The sequence below is a fragment of the Theropithecus gelada genome, chromosome 17, assembly GCF_003255815.1.
Source record: "Theropithecus gelada isolate Dixy chromosome 17, Tgel_1.0, whole genome shotgun sequence".
NCBI classification, from domain to species: Eukaryota; Metazoa; Chordata; class Mammalia; order Primates; family Cercopithecidae; genus Theropithecus; species Theropithecus gelada.
This window is the reverse complement of record NC_037685.1, coordinates 33,956,750-33,966,758: the sequence shown is the minus strand read 5'-3', so window position 1 is coordinate 33,966,758 and position 10,009 is coordinate 33,956,750. Positions and strand designations below refer to the sequence as shown.

Sequence of the window (10,009 nt, the reverse complement as noted above, 5' to 3'; positions counted from 1 at the left end):
TGTAAAGCCCCTATATTCTGTGAGAATGAGCACTATATAAATGCTAACTAGAATAGAATAGAAAATGTATTGATACATTGATAAATGGCTTATCAATGTATCAGGCTTCTTGTGTTTCATATGCTATATATATATATATATAGAACTTGCAGCAAAAATGCAAAAGTAAATACTTATCTATTTTAATAATTATATAGCTGTACTATTCATTATAACACTGTGACTCTCTAAATCATTTTGTACCTAGGAAGAAGACGCCTTTTCCTGTTACCTATTACTGTGAAACAAACTACCCCAGACCTTAGTGGCTTAAGTCATCAGGCATTTTATTACCTCTTATGATTCTGTGAATTACCTAGGCTCAGATGCCTGCTCCACATGGTTCACCTGAGGCTGGAGTCATTTGGAGGCGCAACTAGGCTGGACTACCCAAGATGGCTTACTTGCATAGGTGGCAGTTGCTGGTAGTGGTTGGCTGGTTGCTCAGTTGGGAGTCAACTGGAGTGCCTCAGTTTTCTTCTACTGGCTTCACTGTAGGGCTTGGGTTTCGCATACTATGGTGGCTGGGAACATTCCAAGCAGACCAGTCCCAATGTACAGCACCTTACTGAGCCTCTGCTTGCCCTGTTTGCTAATGACCCATCAGCCAAAGTAAGTCATGAGATCAAGTCTAGAGTCAATGTGGGGAGGACTATATAAGGCATGAATACCTTAAGGTGTGGTCAAATCAGAGCCATCATTGTAATAGTCCACCACAGAGCCACAGCCAGCCTTGAAAATATCCTCGTATCCCTGAGTGGCACAGAAATAGATGGGACCCTTGCCATCAACACCATCATAGCGAAGATCTAGAATAGAAGGTTGCAGGGCTTACAACAGTTGTTCCATACAAGACACCTCAGTGATGACCTGTGTGGAATGGTAATGAAGGACCAGACGGGATAATTGTGACCCTAATACAAAATAGAACCATCACACCCATGGCACTCTATAACTCTCATGTATTACTTCAGAATACATTCAACTGCAAGTAGCATAAAAGACAATTCTAATGACTTTAGAAAGAGACCTTTATTTCTCTCACATAATAAGATGTCCAAAAAACAGATGGTTACACAAATTGGTTCTATAGTTCAACAATGTGTTTGTAATTTTTGGCTGTTCCTGCATGGTCATAAGATTGCTGCCCCAGCTCCAGGCATCACATCTGAGATCAAAGCAGGAAGAAGGAAGAGGGAGGGAGGAGCTAGCATCAAACCATCTGAAATCAAAAGCTTTGCTAGAAATTTTCAGCTGACTTCTTGTTATGTCTCACTGGCCAGAATTGGTTACCCCAGCTGGAAAGAAGGCAAAGGAAAGGAATAGTCAGCTGACACTTCGCTGCTCAACATGGTATCAAGAGTCTGTAAATAAAGGAGTTGGGGTGGGGGCAGTTATACTGGTTAAAAAAAAGTGTCTGTCACTACCCTGAAACTTAAAAAAACAATCCAGAAACAAACCCAAAAACAACCCAGAAGTGTCTGAGATAAAAGCAGCTATAACCTTGATAGAATGAGATCTTGAAATCCAAATTAAGTTATTTTAAAGAAGAACAAGGTTACATACAGTTGCTATGATTAGATAATATCTCTGAAGGATTATTCTCTGGCACATAGCAAGTGCCAATACATGTTAGCTGTTGCGGTAAATATGATGTAACAGTAGTGGTGATGAAGATATTAATTATTATTACAACTGGCATGAGATAAATTAAGGTTTACCCATTCATCCGACAAACACTTATTGAGCTTTTTCTTCATACAAGAACCTTTACAATTCAAATCTTAGGAAGCAAAGAGTTTAGTGGGTGATTCATAATATTAGGGGAAAAAACATTTATTTTGGATGCAGTATTAAGAGAAAAAGATAAGTGCTTTTGGAAAACATTCCTAATGATTCAGAATGCAATTCATTCTCCTTAAGAACATACCTGTGGAGATGGAAAACATTGTGACCTCAATTAAAAATTTTTTGTGTGTGGTAAAAAGCACATAATACTCAATTGAAGGTCAGGAGTGCTGGCTCATGCCTGTAATCCTAGCACTTTGGGAGGCTGAGGCAGGAGGATCACTTGAGCTCACGAGTTTGAGATGAGCATGGGCAACATAGTGAGACCTCATCCCTACTCAAATTAAAAAAAAAAAAAAAATAGCTGGGCATGATAGTGCACACCTGTAGTCCCAGCTACTCAGGAAGCTGAGGCGGGAGGAACACTTCAGCCTGGGAGGTCAAGGCTGCAGTGAGCTGTGTTGACACCACTGCACTCCAGTCTGGGTGACAGAGTGAGACCCTGTCTCAAAAATAAATAAATAAATAAATAAATAAATAAATAAATAAAATTAAAAATACTCAATTGACCATCTTAGCCATTTTAAAGTGTACAGTATAATAATAAAAAGATATTTTTGTTGCAGTACCAGTTTCAGTAAAAATAACAGTAAACATTTTATTGGAATAAGGAAATATATAGACTTGAAGAAAGAGGGAATATCACTGTTCAAAACCTGTCAGTTTTGGGCTGTTTTATGATTTTCTTTAACTTGGTTTGACTTTTTGAGTCAGCAAAAGATTAAAGTTGATACAGAAACACACACACATCCCCCCCGACACACACACATTGCTCTGTGAGAATGTCTTGGTTATGGAGATGTGTCTGCTCTTTGTAATAAAAAAGGACACAGGTTTACTGCTAAGCCCAGGCAGGTTTGCTGGGCCAGCTCTGAGGCCTCACAATGAAAACGCAGAAGAAAAAACCAAAACAGGTAACATGCCGCAAAAAGTGCACAGAACTTTTCTGAGTGTAAGAGAAGGGCACAGAGAGAAGAGAATGGGATGAGGTTGTGAGGGGTGGAATGGCAGGGAGGACTGACAGGATGGATTTCAGGAGGGAACATGAGAGAAAACAAAACTCAAAGGATGCTTTGGCATGATCCAAAAACAACAGATAGAAGGTAAATAAATATTTCCTTAAAAGAGAGAACCTTAAAGTTTCCCCAAAAAAAGGAAGAAAATGAAGGGAAAGAAAGAGAAGCAAAGGAGATGGGGAAAAAGGGGAAGGAAAGGAGACATTAATAAAGGTCAAAGCCAAAGAAAACAAGAAGCAAGTCTAATGGTTGGAATTCGAGTCCCAGAAGAAGAAGAATACAGGAAATAGCACAATTCTAGGCAAGAAGAGATACAACACTCAGGTTACTTTTAAGAAGAGGAAAGTACCTTTCGGCCTCAACTCCCAGCTTCCAGTAATTTGATAAAATGACGAACACAGAGGAAAGAAGACAGGCAACTGCTGAGGTCCCCTAGGCCTTTGAGAAAACGGAGTTGTACCTTTGGCCACATAAGTGCATACCTACAAGGAAGGCGATGATGTAGACACCAAGGGAATGGGCACTGTCCAAAAAGAAATGCCCCACAAATGTCACCATGGCAAAACTAAAAGAGTCTACAAAGTTACCTAGCATGCTATTGGCATCATTGTAAACAAACAAGGGCAAGATTCTTGCCAAGAGAATTAATATGCATATTGGGCATATTAAACACTCTAAGAGCCAAGATGACTTCCTGAAAGTGTGTAAAGGAAAATCATCAGAATAAAGAGTGAAGCTAAAGAGAAACCTGAAGCTGCAGCCTGTTCCACCCAGAGAAGCACACTTTTTGAGAATCAGTGAAAAGGAGCCTGAGCTGCTGGAGTCTATTAATGGAATTCATGGTATAACAGGTGAAAGGAAGAAGAAGAAGGAGAAGGAGAGGAAGAGGAAGAGGAAGAGGAAGAGGACTTCCAGATTGTAAAGGAAGAAAGAGGAGGAGGAAGGGAAAGAGGAGGCAAAAATAAATTTGAAACCTCTTTGAAACCACAAAATCTGGTAAAATGAATAATGTTAAGAAGAGAATACACTGTAAATCATGTCTTAATATTAATATTATGTAAAAATTATGTATAATAGCTAGAGATAAGTCTGTAGAACTCAGAGAGAAGAGGAACAATGTAAACATTAGTACAATTACATTATATATTAAGAGTCTGAATCATAACTACAAAAAAATGAAAGTAGGCAAGCAGAATTAGTAAAATTTTTTGAGATAGTAATTGAGGTTGAAAAACTGGGGTGTATAATATACTACTTTTCTAATCATATTATGCATTTGTTAATTATCCTTTCTTTCAGGTATCTAATCATGAAATTGTTATCTAAGGCTGGCTCTGTAGCAAGTCTTATGCTAGGAGCTAGAGCTTGAAAGGCAGGTGGTAGTCTCTGCCAATGAGAAATGTATATCTCATGGGGAGACATAGATATATTGTAATACAGGAAATGCAGGAAGGAATCTCACATTTTGGGGGTGCCTACTATGTGACAAAGACCATGCAATGTACTAAATACCTGCATATATTATTTCACGATAACAGCTAAAGCCAATTTCTTATGTTTAAAAATTTATCAGAGACCTAGAAAATTGTTCACTCAATATACTAACTAGACAAAATGTTAAACTTACATCTTAATAAATTGTCAAAGGACTTTATTTTTAATGGCAAGGGAAGCTTTCAAGGGATCTAGTCTCTACGCATGTAGAAGAAAACGAACTGAAAAGAAAGCAGTTGGGATGGGTTTCAGAGAGAAAAGGGGATTACATAAAATAATGTCTGGAGTGAGGTTGAGCAATGGAAACATTCTTGAGAATGGTTTTTACAAAAGTAAAAGAAATTCTGAAATGTATTAATGTTGAAATCAAATAATAAAGGTAATCATTTAACTGAAGACTACAAAACTCAAGAACTGAGCTGAATTATTATTTTCTGTTGAAAACGGAATGTGCTTCTGGATATCATGGCCTCACTACTAAGGTCTACAAGATGTCTGAACATAGCCCAAAGGATACCTGGAACTGAGATACCAAAGGCACATGGAGGGAAGCTTATGTGGAGCCCAGGTGTTCACGGGTCCACAGGCATGCATTATTCTGTATCAGACATACACAAAAGAATCTTTAAAAAGTTCACAGTTTTCAAGAGCAAACCAACTGCAAAATTAGCAGAAGAAAAGAAATAACCAAAATCAGAGCTATAATGAATGAAATTTCATACAAACAAATCAATGAAACTAAAAGTTACTTCTTTGAAAGAATAAATAAGATTGATAGGCCACTACCTAGATTAATAAAGAAAAAAAGAGAGAAGATCCAAATAAACACAATCAGAAATCACAAAGGTGACAGTACCACCAACTCCACAGAAATACAAAAGCCCTCAGAGACTATTATGAACACCTCTATGCACACAATCTAGAAAACTTAGAAGTAATGGGTAAATTCTTGGATACATACAACCTCTCATAATTCAACCAAGAAGAATTTGAAATCCTGAACAGACCAATAATGAGTTCTGAAATTGAATCTGTAATAAAAAACCTGCCAACCCAAAAAAGCTCTGGACCACACAAATTCACAACTGAATTATATCAGACATATAAAGAAGAGCTTGTACCAATCCTACTGAAATTATTCCAAAACACTGAGGAGGAGGGAAGCCTCCCTAACTCATTCTATGAGGCCAGCATCATCCTGATACCAAAACCTGGCAGAGACATGACAAAAAAAGAAAACTTCAGGTCAATATCCTGGTGAACATAGACACAAAAATTCTTCAACACAATACAAGCAAAGTGAATCCAGCAACCTATCAAAAAGCTAATTCACTATGATTGAGTAGGCTTTATCCCTGCCATACAAGGTTGGTTCAACATACGCAAATCAAGAAATGTGATTCATTACAGAAACAGAACTAAAAACAAAAACCACATGACCATCTCAATAGATGCAGAAAAGGCTTTCGATAAAATACAGCATCTCTTCATGTTGAAAACATTCAACCTAGGAAATGAAGGAACATAACTCAAAATAGTAAGAGTCATCTATGACAAACCCACAGCCAACATCATACTGAACAGGCAAAAACTGGAAGCATTCTCCCTGAGAACTGAAATAAGAGAAGGATCCTCACTCTCATGACTCCTATTCAATATAATACTGGAAGTCCTAGCCAAAGCAACCAGGCAAGAGGAAGAAATAAAAGGAATCCAAATAGGAAAAGAGTAAGTTGAATGATCTCTCTTCATAGACAATATGATTCTATACCTAGAAATCCCCACAGCTTCTGCCCAAAGCCTTCTAGAATTGATAAACAACTTCAGTAAAATTTCAGGATACAAAATCAACACACAAATATCAGTAGTATTTCTGTACATCAAAAACATCCAAACTGAGGATCAAATCAAAAATGCAATTCTATGCTGCGGAAGGATGGTGTATAATAATAATAATAAAGAATACAATTCTATTCACAAGAGCCACAAAAAGAATAAAATACCTAGGAATACAGCTAATCACAGAGGTGAACAATCTCTCCAACAAGAGTTATAAAACACGGCTGAAAGAAATCAGAGACAACAAAAACAAATGGAAAAACATTCCATGCTCATGAATAAGAAGAATCTATGTTGCTATGGTCATACTGCCCAAAGCAATTTACAGATTCAGTGCTATTTCCTATCAAATTACCAACATCGTTTTTCACAGAATTAGAAAAAACTATTCTTAAATTCACATGGGGCCTCTGCGGGCTGCTCCCGCCCTTCACTGGCCTGGCCTGGACCAGAAGCTGCGCTGTGGGCCTGGTCTTCACTCTGGGGGTGGGCACTGGAGCTGATAGGACATGGGCAAGAAGCACAAGGAACACCAAGTCGAAAAAACACTTCTGTGAGGAGTATGTATAGAAGCCCTTGAGGCTGGTCCTCAAAGTAGGAGGGAACGAAGTCACCGAACTCTCCACGGGTAGCTCAGGGCATGACTCCAACCTCTTCGAAGGCAAGTAAGATCATGACAAACACAAGGACAGAACGCAGAAAAAGAGAAAGAAAGGCGAGAAACAGGTTCCAGGGGAAGATAAAGAGATAAAATGTAGAAGAGTTAAGGAGGATAAAAAGAAGCGGGATTGAGACCTTGTGGCGAATGAGGCAGAAAAAGACCTCCAGTGTCATGCCCCTGTGAGATCCTCTCACAAGCTCTTTAGCCAAACAAGAAGAAGTAGAACAGACACCCCTTCAAGAAACTTTGAATCAACTGATGAGACAATTGCAGAGAAAAGACCCAAGTGCTTTCTTTTCATTTCCTGTGACTGATTATATTGCTCCTGGCTACTCCATGATCATTAAACAACCAAGGGATTTTAGTACTATGAAAGAAAAGGTCAAGAACAATGACTACCAGTCGATAGAACTAAATGATAACTTCAAACTAATGTGCACTAATGCCATGATTTACAACAAACCAGAGAGCATTTACTATACAGCTGCAAAGAAGCTGTTGCACTCGGGGATGACAATTCTTAGCCAGGAAAGAATTCAGAGCCTGAAGCAGAGTATAGACTTCATGGATGACTTGCAAGAAACTCAAAAGCAGAAAGATAGAACAGACTGGGGAGGATGGAGGCAAAGTGGGGAGGATGGAGGCAAAATGGGGAGGATGGAGGTTGCTGGTCGAGAGAGAGAGGACTCTGGAGATGCTGAAGCACAAGCCTTCAAGAGTCCTGGCAAAGAAAATTAAAATGTAGACAAAGATGTGCTTGAAGATAAGTTTAAAAGCAATAATTCAGAGAGAGAGAGCAGGAGCAGCTTGACCAAATCGTGAAGGAATCTGGAGGAAAGCTGACCAGACAGCTTGTGAACAGTCAGTGCGAATTTGAAAGAAGAAAACCAGATGGAACAACAACATTGGGACTTCTCCTTCCTGTGGATCCCATTGTAGAAGTGTGAGATTTGAATTATGGACCCTACAGTTCTTATGCACCGTGTTATGACTCCACGTTTGGAAATATCAGCAAGGATGATTCTGATTTAATATATCCAACCCATGGGGAAGACTCTGATCTTCCAACTGATTTCAGCATCCATGAGTTTTGGGCCACATGCCAAGACTATCCATATGTTATGGCAGATAGTTTACTGGATGTTTTAACAAAAGGAGGGAATTTCAGGACCCTACAAGAGTTGGAGATGTCATCGCCTGAAGATGAAGGCCATACTAGGACACTTGACACAGCAAAAGAAATGGAGATTATAGAACAAGAACCAGCAGGGTGTTTGGACCCCAATACTCAAGACAGGCTCACAGCACTGAAAGTAGTAAACGTTGGCATTCCAGTTGAAGTTTTTGACTCTGAAGAACCTGAAGTATTCAGAAGAAACTTGATGAGGCCACCAAATTATTCAGGGAGCTCCAGGAAGCCCAGAACGAGTATTTGAGCACCAGACCCCCTCCCAGTATGATCTGTCTCTTGGGTGCCTCCTGCAGAGAAATGCATCTCGCTGAACAAGTGACCAATAATCTTAAAAACTTGCACAGTTGGCCGGGCGCGGTGGCTCAAGCCTGTAATCCCAGCACTTTGGGAGGCCGAGACGGGCGGATCACGAGGTCAGGAGATCGAGACCATCCTGGCTAACACAGTGAAACCCCGTCTCTACTAAAAATACAAAAACTTAGCCGGGCGAGGTGGCAGGCGCCTGTAGTCCCAGCTACTCAGGAGGCTGAGGCAGGAGAATGGCGTGAACCCGGGAGGCGGAGCTTGCAGTGAGCTGAGATCCGGCCACTGCCCTCCAGCCTGGGTGACAGAGCGAGACTCCGTCTCAAAAAAAAAAAAAAAAAAAAAAAAACTTGCACAGCAAGTAACTCCAGGTGATATTGTAAGCATGTGTGAATTTCAAAAAGCAATGGGGATTTCCATTCTTTCCCCCATCATGGAAAACAACTTTGCAGATTTAACAGAAGATCTCAAAGAACCTAAAAAGATGGATGTTGCTGAGTGTGGACCTGGTGGGAGTTGAGGCACCTGGTATTTGATTATATATTATTATATACTTTTTCATTCTTAACTTAGAAATACTTTTCAGAAGATATTAAATATTTTTAAATTGTGTTTTTAATTAAACTTTGGAACAGTGAATTTGAATGTTCCAGAGGGGAAAAAAATAAATAAGTATAAATAAAATTCACATGGAACCAACAAAGAGCATGAATAGCTAAAGCAATCCTAAGCAAAAAGAACAAATCTAGGGATATCATGTTATCCAACTTCAAACTATACTACAAGGCTATGGTAACCAAAACAAACAAACAAACAAAAAAGCATCATACAAAAACAGACACATAGACCAATAAAACAGGTTAGAGAACCCAGAAATAAAGCTTCACATTTACAACTATCTGATCTTCAACAAAGTTGACAATAACAAGCAATGAGAAAAGGACTTCCTATTCAATAAATGGTCCTGGGATAACTGGCTTGTCATCCACAGAAGATTGAAACTGGACCCCTTCCTTTCACTGTATATACAAATTAACTCAAGATAGATGAATACTTAAATGTAAGACCTCAAACTATACAGACCCTAGAAGAAAACCTAGGAAATACCATTCTAGACAAGCCTTTGCAAAGATTTCATGACAGTCTCCAAAAGCAGTTACAACAACAAAGTAAACAGACAATCTGTAGGAGAAAATACTTGTAAACTATGCATCTGATAAAGGCCTAACATCCAGAATATGTAAGGAACCTAAACAGATCAACAAGTGAAAAACAACCCCATTAAAAAATGGGCAAATGATATGAACAGACTCTTTTCAAAAGAAGACATATATATTGCCAAAAAGCATAGGAAAAATGCTCAACATTACTAATAATTAGAGAAATGCAAATTAAAACCACAATGAGATACCATCTCCCACTAGTCAGAATGGCTATTAACAGATGTTTGGGAGGCTGCAGAGACAAGAGAACTCTTACACATTGCTGGTGGGAATGTAAATTAGTTCAGCCACTGTGGAAAGCATTTTTGAGATTTCTCAAAGGACTTAGAGCTACCATTCAACCTGGCAATCCCATTACTGAGTATACACCCAGAGGAATATAAATCATTCTACC

General features: G+C 39.0%; 1 pseudogene; it reads left to right on the top strand.

The window, feature by feature from the left end:
• Nucleotides 1–6,745: 6,745 nt before the first annotated feature.
• On the top strand, nucleotides 6,746–8,912 carry LOC112611058 (annotated as a pseudogene).
• The last annotated feature ends 1,097 nt before the right edge of the window (nucleotides 8,913–10,009 follow it).